The sequence below is a fragment of the Microtus oregoni genome, unplaced genomic scaffold (assembly GCF_018167655.1).
Source record: "Microtus oregoni isolate MIOR12 unplaced genomic scaffold, Mior012 000059F_ref0000304, whole genome shotgun sequence".
NCBI classification, from domain to species: Eukaryota; Metazoa; Chordata; class Mammalia; order Rodentia; family Cricetidae; genus Microtus; species Microtus oregoni.
This window is the reverse complement of record NW_024543835.1, coordinates 2,627,603-2,641,670: the sequence shown is the minus strand read 5'-3', so window position 1 is coordinate 2,641,670 and position 14,068 is coordinate 2,627,603.

The following is a 14,068-nucleotide window of genomic DNA, read 5'->3' as shown; positions in this document are numbered from 1 at the left end:
AATATCTCAACAGGAAGTGTTCCTAAAAATGCAATGTGAACAGAGATTCCTGATAGCTCAGCTATTAAAGGCTAAAGCTCACAACTAAAATGTCAAAAATATAATACAATACAAATCAAAGGGGTACATTAAATAAAATTCAGCATATGATACGCTAAGTCTAGGGTGTACCTCAGCGTCTTCATTTGGAATAAGCACCCAAGTAATACTGATGCTGTTGCTCTGTATGTTACAGTCATCAATGGAAATCATTGTTATTCTTCCAAGCCATAGTGAATTTTTCAGTTTTTCTTAAATCAACTCTTCTTATGATTTGCTCAACCAACAATTACTGGGCACTTATTCGAAATAGGAGCTGATAATAATAACATTTTGCAGATTGTGAAAACGTATTTGTCACCAGGTAAATACAGGTTCTATGTGAAAGTCACTGCCACCAAAACCAAAAGCTTGGGCACTAAGGATACTCAGTCAGCTTACCATCTACACTGATGCAATTCACCACTTCTTTTTTATAAAGAACATAACTTGCTTATGCTGGAAACTCATACAAGGAAAATAATCCACTTTTCAAAACGCTAGCATCCTCCAGAGCTCTGTCAACTTAATTGAAAGAAACTTGATAGAATTAATATTCCCATCTTGAGAACTTTTGTAATCAAACATCTGCTTTTTATTCTACTAAAAGTAAATAATAATACCGTGATCATAATTCAACACTTTTTGTGCCCTCACATAAGAGACATGACTGAAATTAAACTTCAGATTTCATGTAAATTCAAACTCACTCTTCCTCTTTTAAAACACCCAAAATATGGGTGCCCAAGGAACTTTCTGTATCATCATAAATAACAAATAAATCCTTTTCAACAGTTGTGTTTATGATATTTTGGAAAGTGACTTTCCATATACAGATGAAACAGATGTGCATCAAAAATCATAAAGCATGGAGATGATCAGTGATTCGGTGAGATAGAATAAGGGACACTAGCCTCTTTATGAGCTATCAAAAATTATTATACAACTGACGTGAAATTTGTGCACTTATTTTTCTTCAGACTTAGTTTCACAACTAAACCCTTAAGCTTCTTTTATTTGCTAACACAAGTATGGTACCGACATCATTGGCAGCGTTCTTGACTCTGGTGAAGGATATGATATATTTACTTTTGAATACTATGCTGAAAACATTTGAGAGTAATGTTAAGCAAGGCTAGGAGCCAGGAGTGGTGAATCACACCTGAAACCAGCACCGAGGATGCAGACAGAGGAATCTCAGTGAGGTTGAGGTGAGCCTGGCCCTCATAAAGAGTTCCAGGCTACAAGGAGAGACCCTATGTCAATAAAACAAACAAATGAGCACACAGGCAAAATGACTAGGGGACAACAGAAAACCTTCTGATGATGTCTGACCCGAGCTAGAGTTTAAAGGGGTTCAAGAATTGAAGGAAATGAAACATATGATCACATGCAATATCATGAGTGTCCATGTTTTTTGTTAGTGTTGTTTTGTTTGTTCGCCTGCTTTTTTGTATAAATTAAAGGGCTTATTTGGGTAAAACTGGTGAGAAACTTGGAGATCACCCACAAAATAACAATCTGTCATATCGGCTTAAATAGCATGTGTGACTGCTACTGAAAATGAGACCCACTGACAAACATTATTTCTATAACTCTGAGCTTTTCTTTAAGAATGCCAATCTCTGATCATACTCCATATAAGCTAAATGAGGGTTGTAAAACTAACGGGAGGCTTCTCCATACCAGAGATTGAGAAGCACAGCCGCAAATGGTATCTTGGAGGCCATGGTAGTCTTTTGAAGGATTTAAAGAAGGAAGTGACATTATTAAATTTGTATTTCAGAAAAAAAAAGTGATATTAGGCCCATTCATTTCTTCAAGGCATTGACCTAGGGACTGGGAATTTAGCTCTACATTGTGTGGATTCTATGAATATTCTTATTCAGTATTCATTCAACAAACATTAATTGTGTGCCAGGTTTCATTTGACTTCTACAAGAGCTTAAATTAGACACTATCGTACACTATCAACTGTGTTTTTTAATATAGCCAGTTTTGCTGGCCAGCACAGATAACAGTTGAGAATTTCCTAACATTCTATACTCTAATTGTTGGCTCTAATCTAAAACAGTTCTGTTGGTGCAGTTTGACAATGTTTTTATTTCACCGTTTCTACTCTGTGGCAACTTAGCCCAAATTGAAGCTGTAGTAAAATATCCCAAGATTCTAAGTATGCAGAACATGGCTCTCTTTTTAATAATTGTGAATGTCTTATCTGAACGTGCATGGATTTGCTGTAGTGAGCTATTTAAAGCTAGCTAGTCTATTTCATGAATATTTTGTCCTTGTTTCCCATATGAAAAGATAGTGAACAGAAGTAGACTGGGGGCCCTCAGACTGAAGTTAGCCATTCCTGGTTTATCTGCCTCGCTGTGATCTTCCAATTCAGAATCATTGTGAAGTAAACTAATTACTGGGGCTAAATATAAATGCAGCAAGTTCCTCACTTACTTCTGTTTTGGTTGTGAAAGTCTCATACTTCCTACTCCTGACTACAGTTCAGGAGTCTCCCAAATTTCAGTGGTACTTCTAAATACTATTTCATGCATTCTTATACTCTCAAATTGCTTGAAAGGAGGCTGTGCTGGAAGTGACTATGAGTGAAATAAGTTAGGAGACAGGCAAGCTTTGCACTAGAGAGTGACTAGGACATTGCAATCCGACTCTATCATTATTTGTAACTTCTTCCAGAACAGATCTTGTTATGAATTTCCAGCTTAGTCAATTTAGATGATAAAGTGCTACTAGTTGAAAAACTGTAACTTTGAATGAAGCTCAACTTTATTATCTTTCTCATGCTGTGACAAAATATGTGACAAGGAACAGTTTAAAGAGGAATTTATTCCGAGACACAGCTTGAGGGGATATATTCCTTCACAGTGGAGAAGCCATGAAGAAGATTCTGAAGGCCAGCTGATCACATAGCATCCACCACCAGAAAGTATTCCAGGTGTATAAAATATCCAGGTCCTCTCCTGGCAACCCACTTTCAATATCAAGGCTCTGCCCCCTGAAGATTCCACTTTACCAAACGGTGTCTCTTATTCTGGGGACCAAGTGCTCATACAAATGAACTGATAAAGGACATTTCATATTCTAATTATAATACAGCTCAATGTTAAAATAGAGCCTTCCATAAACAGCAGCTTTGGACCTTTTATAGGACTTCAGGTTTCTACGTATATATATATATATATATATATATATATATATATATATATATATATGTATATATGTGTGTGTGTTTATATATGAAAATAAAATATTGTAGTTATTTGGAAAATTATGTATAATAAAGTATATATAGCTTTTTGGCACTTATACCTTCTCAATAAATATCAGATTTTTTTTCTCCAGTCATTCCATTGTCATTGAAAACTTCTGAAACATAAAAATTTAGCTACATCAAATGGTTGCTTATACATCTGAGCAGATGAGTTAGTTGAATAACAAGATGAATTATAAAGAATATTCTGGAATGAATAAGGTGTGCATTATATTATTTGCAACAAAAGACTCTCCCAGATAAAGCTAGAAAAGACTGACATCCAAGAAGACACTGACATTAGTTCTCAGTACCCAATAGGCATATAAAACTACTGAGAACAAGTGGAGAGAAATAACTTACTTAGGGTTTAGGTTTAGAGGGTAACAAAATAAGGGTTGAAGCCTAGTGAATTTGAAGCTTCAACAAAGTAGAAAAGTTGAGAGAGAAAGAGAGAGAGAGAGAGAGAGAGAGAGAGAGAAGAGGAGAAAGAGACAGAGAAGGGGGGAAGAGAGAAGTGGGGAGAGAGGCAGAAGCAAAGCTGCCTCTCCAAGAGGAAGATGGAAAAGAGCTCTTAAAATCTTTTAAACCTACCCAAATTCTAAAACCAAACAAACATTTGTCTCTAGCATTTAACCTAAGTTTTCTATCATTTACTCTAGTCTCATTAACCACTTTACCTTGGAATTGTCCCAGATTTCTTTCTTCCCTTCATAACTCATACTTTATTCTTCAGCGAACTAGTATTGCTACCTTCCAAATATTCTTCAAACCCTTCTCTTTTGCCCTTGCTTACAATGAAATCATTCTTGTTCCAAACTGCCTTCAATATTTCCCTTGATCTCTTGCAAAAAAAAAACCTACTTCCTAATTAATGACTCTGTAGTCTTTCCTACTGCAAAGGGGCTGCTCTCTAGGATCCTAAAGAAATATATCAAATTTTCCCCACGCAAACAATGAGTCCAGGTTTCCAAATCTCTAGAAGAAACAAAATTAAAGTAAAAGTGGATGATTCATCGTCAGGGGGTGAGGAAGTTAATGATTTGAATGTATTTAACTAAAAGGGACTAGCTTTGAGGTGCTTCCATTATAACGATGCAACTATTTTATTTTGGTTCTGTCTGAGGGTTGAATGCATGACCTTATGGTTTCTAGGCAAGTGTTCTATCAGCGAGCTACATCCTTAGGCCACAAGTGAGCTCCTTTATATAAAATAGTTCACTTTTAATTAAAATTTTCTATTTCAAGTTAAGTGTATGAATGTTTTACTTGCATGTATGTTTTATGCCCCATATGCATGTCTAGTGCCTGTGAGGGGAAACATATAAAAGGACATTGACTCTCCTGGAATTTAAGCACTATGCTTGTACCAGGAACTGAACCGAGGTCCTCTTAACCACTGAACCATTATTAAAGGCAACATGTAGTATAATTGCTACTGCTGTGTATGTGTTAATACCTGGCACACAGCATGCAATTCAGAAACACTTGATGGATGGACAAATGAGTGCACAAGTAAGTTTAAGTACCAGAAATTATAATCATGTAAAGTTGATTAATTACGAATGCTCAGTTTGGCCAAATTGATTAAATTCCTTGTTACTCTTTAAAACTAAATTGGCAAAAAAAAATATTCCAATGGCTTCATGATAAAATAAAATACACTATTTGCAATTTTATTTCATTTTACAATGCACATGCATGTTATCATGTAGTACCATAATAGAAGAGCACAAACAAACACTGAAAGAAAGATAGAGCGAAAGAGGGAAAGAGAGGGAAAGAGAGAGAGAGAGAGAGAGAGAGAGAGAGAGAGCGAGCTTCCATGGAGAAGAATCAATAAAAGCAGTGCCAAGATTACAAATTATTTTCTGAACACTTGAAAGGCACCTGTTTAATTATCTGCTAGATTGTGTCTATCCTTTCCAATTCAGATCCTTTTGCCTCTGCCTGTGCAGTCAGGCATACCCAACCCTGAAATCAAGCTTGTTCTTGAACAGAAGAATTCAGCTGGGCTACATTTCATAGCTTGGTCTGAAAATTATGTTTCATGTATAAATAAGCTGAAATATCACATAAAATACTGTGGTCTGATCCTGCATGCTCGGAGTAAGAGGTCAAGTGCTTAGATTTACAGAAGCTTTTACAGTGTGTTGTGTGAAAAAGTTAATACTATGCGTGGATGGCAATGTGGGCTTTGAAAGCAGGTTCGTTGAAGTCAGAATGGTTTTGTCGTTAAACTCTCACTCTGTCACTTGCTAAACTTTCTGATCTTGGTCTTGTATCTCAATGTGTCAAAGCTGTACTTTCTTCAGGTGTAATTTGGAAACAATAACAGAGACAACTACAAGGATTATTTTGAGTAGTAAAAGAAGTGTGCATTCAGCACAGAGATAGACTTACGTACCGTTACATGGTATTGACTCTACTGTTCAGTTTAGTTAGAGAGAATCATAATGTTTTGTACCTTAAAGCAGTCAAAGAATCAAACTCAGGCCCTTTTACATTGTAGTGCCCAATATATGTCCAAAAAATCAATACTCTATGTGTATAATGATTTATAAATTTGAGAGTAGTAAATTTTAGGGTCAAATAATAGTGTCTATAATATTTGAGACATTACAATTTAAAACGTTTATCTTTTTTCTTCCAATTGTTTCTACTCACAGAATTGCTGTGAAGCTCTTTCCTATTTATTCTCATGGGAGGCATACTGGGGAATGTTACAAATACTATTTAACTTGATCTTTTTCCTTTTTGGTTGGAATTTGAGGCTTCAGCATCTTGTAGAATGTATTTCAGCAAAGGCAAATATTTACTGATAGAAGATAACCATGGGATTTTGTACGCAGCATCTTTTACGTTAGTAGGCAGGATTTTATGAATTGGTTGAATTATTTCACTGAATTTTTTTTTTACAGACAATAGATTCTGAGGGCAGTTTCCCCTCCCATCTCCTCACCCACCTAGTTCCAGGATTTTTCTTTTCTCTCTCTTTAAAAAGGAAAAAAAAAACAGATTTTTTTTAAAAGACAGAAAATTCTAGCGGGCATACACACAGTATAACACAAAAGCAGAAACCATAATATACAAGCAAAAATCAGTAGAAAGTAAGTTGAAATTCATTCCTCCTCTGCATATACTGTTGTCCCAGTAAACTACAAAACTGGTAGCTTGCTTTAATTTTACTATAAATGTCTCTGAAATCATGGAGATAACTTTAAAAGAACAGAAATCTGGTAATGGTGGGGCATTGCAGAAATCTCAATACTCTAGTAGTTGAAGCTGGCGAATCAACTGTAAGGTCAATCCTGCCTGAAGTACACAAGACTCCTCTAAAAGATTTTTTTAAAACAAAACACAAGGCAAAAAAGGAAGAGAGAGGGGGAAGAGAGAGGGAGGGAGGGAGGGGGGAGGGAGGGAGAGAAGGAAAAAGGGATGAGGTAGGGAGGAAATAAACACTTGGATTATATAATAAACTCTAGTTTAATATTTAACCTTAATTTTCCCTGTTGGGTCCAAGCAGATTACTTTATTGCCTTTGATGGCTTCTGCAAATAATTGGTCTCTCTCCTTCTTTATTGCTTCCTTGACCTATTAAGTTTTCACTTGATGTTTTCTCATGCATGAATATGCCAGGAACATTTACCCAGGTCTAATAAATAACATTCTAAAATAATACAGATAAACTTTATAATATATGCTTCAATCCTTGCCAACTTTCCTAAGGATATACTTCCTCTATCTGTTTTAATCCACTTTTCTTTCTATTTTCTACTTTATGCTGATTGATTGATCTTTTCTTGAAACTCTTGGATGGGCTTCCTCTTTATTACCTCCCATCTATGATGTCCTCAGGTTCACATATAATAATGAAGTAGACTTATAGCTTAGAAACATCAGATTCTGATGAATAAATATAAAACTAAACACTGAACTGAGAATCACAGGATATCTCTATATTGAAGCAGGGAAGCTCATGAGTTAGTCAAGGCTTGGAAGGTGACATAGATTTGTCATAAGCAGAGACCCATTACAGCTAATGATCTTTATTCCTGTTTAGAAAATTACTCCTGGACAAGGAAAGTTAAATGTTCTGCATAAGCTTATATTATACATATTGTTTATCATCACACATAATTTATCTTATAGATTTGTCCCTAGGTATCTTGAGGACCCAAGCTCTCATTGTCTTTCAACAAACAGTTTTTATTCAATACAAAGAAAGGTACTAAAGAATTTAAAAAATACTTTAACATAATTTACATCAGTTGTATCTTCCTTCATTCTTTAAACTTTAAGAGTGTGCGGCGGCTCCTGGGGTATGTTAGGCCAGTTGAATTTTTGTGTCTGTTTCATTTATCTACTGCATTATATTTAAATCCTCATTAAAATTCTAGAATTCCCAGGTAATTTAGGTATCAACGTTAATTTGTAACAAAGAAATGACTGGAATGGGATGATGAAAATAAGAACTTGTTCTATTTAACCTTTTAAATGTGATTATTCTCTCTAAAACATTCTTAGTTTCATCATTGACTTGTGTTTGCACATGCAATTGTGAAAACCCATGGGATGACTCACATAGGATCGAATTCTTAGCCACAGAATCACAAAACATAATCAGTCTGTCTGGCACTCTTTGCTTAAATCACACACATATACTAGTTCATTAAAATAATGATTCAGAACTGTTTCTTCCTCTCTCAACAGCCATTACTCTGTAGCTCTTTCACCTAGGGGTATGATCATATGACAATTCCCATTTGTGAATTGATGGGTGAACTGGCGTTATCATTATGTTGGTGTTAGTCAGGGAACCAAGCTGTTGAGAGTTCAGGGGAGAAATATCCTGGATGGGTATCAATGGGACACAATCTATCAAGCAATATTTTTGTACTCTGGCCCTTTCTGTTTCTCTTCCCTGTCTTTCATAATTTTTCTCTCAGCCTTGGGTTTGGAGGCTGCAGTGCAACTGTATCAGGTGGAGTTGGGCACATCATGTACATATGAGCAAAGGTAAATTAGTGCTCTAGGTTATACATACATATGTGTGTGTTCATGTAAAATTATAATTAAAAATAGATCACCAGTTGGGGACAGGGAGGGAGACGTTGGATAGGAATGATATAATGTCATAAATAATAAAACTATTGATAAAAGAATGGAAAGTATAAATTAATAGCAGGAGATGTGCATGTATCCCAAAATAAGATGATGTTGATCACACAATAGACTATTGAAAATATGATAGTGTAGTACTATTTCAGGTTTTAGTGGTACTAGAAAGAAAAGTTTTAACAGCAATAATAAATGCAGCCAAAAATAATAATAAATGCAGCCACTGTATAGTATCATCTATTCACAACCCCATGTCATATGCCCCTTCTCTATAATTGCCATGGAAGACAATCTTCCAGCCCTTCAGTATCTTAACTAATTTCGGTGTGGAGAAAGGATGGGTGACATCTCCAACGATAACTAAAGGGAGAGTGTTATAATATCCATTCTTTCCAGTGTTTTATCATTTGTCAATTCATTTTTCCATTAGAATTTGTATATTGTGTCCTTAACATAAAGATAATGACAACAAAGAGAAAAACTATCATAAAATTTTATAAAGAAAATATAAAGGAAAAATTCTCAAGCAAATTAATTTCAGTATGTATAATGATAAATTCAAATGTATATTTAAGATATTTAAGAAAGTATGTACCTTCTATTTTCTACAACTGAGAAATGATATGTCATGCCATGCCAAGTAACCTCTTTGTCATACTCCTGTGATATCTGTTACTTCTTATATAATTCCTTATTTCAAAATTAACTGGGTGTGGTGGCATATGCATGCTTTTAATCATAGCACTCAGGAGGAACAGTCAGGTAGATCTCTTGAGTTCAAGGCTAGCCTAGTCTACAGAGCTAGTTGCAAGGTAGCCAGAGCTACACACAGAAACCCTATCATAAAAAACAAAAACAAAAAAATAGACAAAAATGGAGGAGGAGATGTAGGAAAAGAAGGAGGAGGAAGAAGGAAAAAGCATGGATCTGTGATAGTACTCTGGTTGCTGAAACAATGTTAGAAATTTTTTTTTTTCTTTACTAGTTCCTATGCTGGTAACATTGAGTCTCAGACGTATTTCTTATGTCCTTAGCAAGTTACATTTCTACAATCTCATTCTAGTTTGATTCCTGTTGGGGATAGTAGTGCTCCTCCTTACTTTGGATGATACCTTCAAACTTCTCCCTTGGCTCCCATTCCCAATTAGCAGCACCAATCGTTGATCTAGCAGTGACATAGTTTGTCTGGTTCTTTAGCCCTCATAGTGTTCTTTTCCCCTTTTGTTCATAAAACCTCAGAGATAATAGCAGGCTCTTTCCATTGCTGTTACCAACGGATCTGCCTTTTTATCGTTTGTTTGACATTATGACAACTTCAATCATCTTGTAATTAATTCTGAATATTAATTTCTTACTATCAGAACAGGATCATTCTTTGCTATGAGAGCATTTTTTTCTTGTGGACTGTTTAGTACTATCTGTGTAAATACCCAGTAAATGTCAGTGAAATCTGAAATTTAACAACCAAAAATGTTGCCAGATATTGACAGTTGTTCAGTATTAAGAATTGCCTCTAGGAGAGAACCGCTACATAAAATGTATAAAACACTGTATTTACCTGACAGAATACTATTCCTTCAAACTATATTTACCCCATCATATATGAAAATACAGTGGGAATACATTCAAATGGTAATATTTTTTTGTATAAGAGTTATGATGTCTGTAACCAGAAAATAACGGATAGGTAAATTAACTAACAAATGCAGATTTTGCCAGTGGGGCAGGGAGCAGGAAGAATGGGGCAGGGGTAGAGGGAGAGTGCAGGGAGATACAGCACAAATTTGGGACATTTGGGGGATGATGTGGCAACCTAGTAACGTGGAAACTTCCTGAATCTATATGCTTAATTCTAGTGAGGACTACTGGTAACGGAGGATACAGAACCTGCACTGACCTGACCACCTTCTGTAGCCAGGCAAAGCTTCCAGTGGTGGGAGTAGTTTTCATTCAGTTAAAATGTTTGTCAAGAAGGTACCAGGCAGATGAGTAAACAGCCCAGGCTAATGCTAGGACAGAAGGTCGCTCCCTGAAAATTGACATCCACAGAGCCCACGAAAATGTACCGAGATCAAGCTGGTACTTGCATGGAGCCTTTACTCCTCCTGATGTTATAGTTTCTGGCATTGAAAGATCCTCTTCAGGCTGCAGAAAGTAAGACCTGGACACCAACACGACCCTCGACCTACAATCTTTCCTGCCTGCAAGATGTGGACTACTTGTTGAAGTGGCCAAACAATATCTGCTTTAACTTCAGGCCTACACTACAAGAAGAAACCCATGCCTCACTGTCTGGATGACCAAAGACATAGGGGTAGAACCAAACATGACTGGTAAAAAAAAATGGCATGACTCCTAATGATATTCTGATATCCTCATAGATTGGTGTCTTTTCCACTTCTCATCACAGAGGCTTCCTCTGGCATGAGATGGGAGCAGGTACAGGGACCCAAAGTCAGATCCTATGTGGAAAAGGAGTCTCAATTGGAGGTCTCCATTGGGTCCCATCCCTTGGAGTTCTGGGAACCCAGTTGAAGAGAGGGAGGAAAGATTATAGGACTCAAATGGGGATGGAAGAAACAAGAAGAACATGGCCCAATTAATCAAAGAAGCAGGGCTCATAGGGGCTCACAGAGACTGAAGAAGGAAACATGGAGCCTGCAAGGGTGTGTACCAGGTCCTCTATGTGTGTCTACAGCTGTTAGCAAGCATGGTGTTATTGTGGGTCTCCTAACAATAGAAAGTGGAGTATCTCTGACTCTTTTTTGTTTGTTTTTTTAATTGATTTTTATTGAGCTCTACATTTTTCTCTGCTCCCCTTTTGTCTGCTCTTGGGGTTCTTTTCTTCTATTGAGTTATCTTGTTTAGCCTTGATATGATGGCTTTTTCCTTGTCTTATTATATCTTCTTTTGTAGTGTTTGGTTGTTGTTTCTTGGAGGCCTGCTGTATTCTCAGGGAAACAGAGTGGGAGTTGGTCTGAGGGAGAGGGGAGGTACGGAGAATCTGGGAGGAGTGGAGAGAAGGGAAACATTTTTTTAAATATTTATTTTATTTATTATGTATACAATATTCTGTGTGTATGTCTGAAGGCCAGAAGAGGGCACCGGACCTCATTACAGATGGTTGTGAGCCACCATGTGGTTGCTGGGAATTGAACTCAGGACCTTTGGAAGAGCAGGCAATGCTCTTAACCTCTGAGCCATCTCTCCAGCCCCAAGGGAAACATTTTTAAAAATTAAAAATTAATTTAAAATAAAAATTAAAAAGAATTATATGAAAAATGCTGTATAATACTTGAATCCATCTGTAGGAATTTTTTAGTATCTAGTATAGCCCAGCTAAATATTAATATGTTATTATTTGTTTAACAATAATAGGGCCTTTGGGATGTGGTGGTGCATGCCTTTAATACCAGCACTTGTGAGGCAGAGACAAGTACTCTGTGAGTTCAAGGCCTGCCTTGTCTACAGAGCATGGTTTCAGAATAGGCTCCAAAGCTACAGAGATATCCTGTGTCAAACCCCTCCCCAAAAATTAAAGAATCATAGGGCCCTGGAATTACTTCATTTCTTTAGAGGAATTGCAAATAATTAATTAAAATTAGGCATAGCTTCTCACTGTGCAGAGATGGCATATGCTACCTTTAGTCCCAGCACTTGGGAGGCAGAAGAAGACAGATCATTGTGAGCCTGCTCTACACAAGTTCCAGGACAGACTCCATAGCTACAAAGAGAAACCCTGTGTCAGAAAACTGAAAAAAAAATGGCATATCTTAATTTAACTGACATAAGAAACACAATAACATGCAAAATTATACTGGTTACTTTTTCCTCACCTCAAGCGATGGAAAAAAATAGATTTGCCATAACACTAATGTTTTCTCAGAAAGAGTTAAAAGTGTCATAGCCCTCAGTTGGTGCATATGAAATAAACTTCCAGCTTTTTAACTTTTCTGTTTCTTATTTTAATTAACTGCGTTCTTACCTGATTTTACTAATGAAAATCAGATATGATTAGGTCACATATCTTTCACTATTTGCTATCATTATAACAACAAATTTTAGTAAAGTCACATTAAAATTCTGCATACTTTTTTGTAGCTGTGGGAAAGTAATGTCTAATTTTATCTAAGTGATAAAAGAGAAAGGAAATATGTAGAGATAGATTATCTAATAGGTGTTACAATCTTAATTTGCATAGATAAGCATGTGAGCAGGCATTTTGTATTAACATATATATTTAAATTTTTCCTTAAGACAATTATCATGTTTAATGTAATAGTTCATAGTAATTATTGGCCTGACATAATTTAAAACAGTGGTTTTTAATCTTCCTAATGCTGTGACCCTTTAATAAATTTCCTCATGGTGTCCTGACACTAAAAAATTACTTTGTTGCTACTTCATAGCTGCAATTTTGTTATTGTTTTTCTTCTGAACTATAATATAATTATCTGGCATTCAATCCCCAGGGTGTCTTGATTCACAGGTCTACAATAACCTAAAACAAGAGACTCTAGACATGCCTGTGAGAGATTGAGATTAGATTCATTGAGGCTGAAATATTCACAAGAGTTGTAGGTGGCACCATGCATTGCCTGGGGTTATGGACTGAAGAAAAAGTGCAGACTGAGCTGAGTGGTTGAATGCATTGTTGAAGTGATGCAATAAGATTAGCTGCCTCAAGTTCTTGCTCCCATGATGGACTACACTCTTTCTGTCCTTATGCTGCCCTTGTCAGGCATCTTGTCTCAGCAAACCAACAGGTAACTAACACATTTAATAGTTCATTTTTTATCATTCATATGTCAGGCAAACATGTACTACAATTTAAGTGTAATCTTCATCTAATCAAGGTGTAATGTCTATTAGTCAAAGGATAATATTCACCTTGCAAATGTTTCTCTACCAAATTGATAGGTCCTAATTAAAGTAAATCAATTCTCCTTTAATGCAAACAAATATTTTCCTAAGATATAAAAGAACTTAATAAATTCAACATTTTAATAACTCATATGAAAAGTACAGTTGTTACTAGTAATATAAAAGGAGAAAATGAAAGTGTAAAAGATTAGCATTAATATTAGCCTTAATTGGGGAAATTCCCAAGTATATTAGTGACAGTTCTTCTATGGTTTAAGAAATGAGACATAGTTAAACAAAACATCTAAATTTGTAATAGTTCTTGGTAAATTGTTTGTCCTAAAATAATAATTTTCCTTTTAAAAACCACAGAGAAACCCTGTCTCGAAAAACCAAAAAAAAAAAAAATTAATAATCTGGTGTCACTTTTTACAAAGACAAAAACAGGAAATGAAAGGAGATCATGGATTATATGGTAGTCCTCATTTAAATTTTATAAGTCATTTGCTTTTGAATATTTAGCATTCATGTCATATATAAATTTAATTTATATAGAGGATGGTAATGAAAATTACATTTTATTAACCATATTGGTTTCAAAAATGCCACAAAAATCTTACTTTGGCACTCTCTTTTCTCTAGCTACATAAACTTGATGATTTTTCAAACCTAAGTTAATTATTAGCCATCTGAAGTATTTCCTATGCCTCATAGCCAGAATTGGATGTGTCATCTATA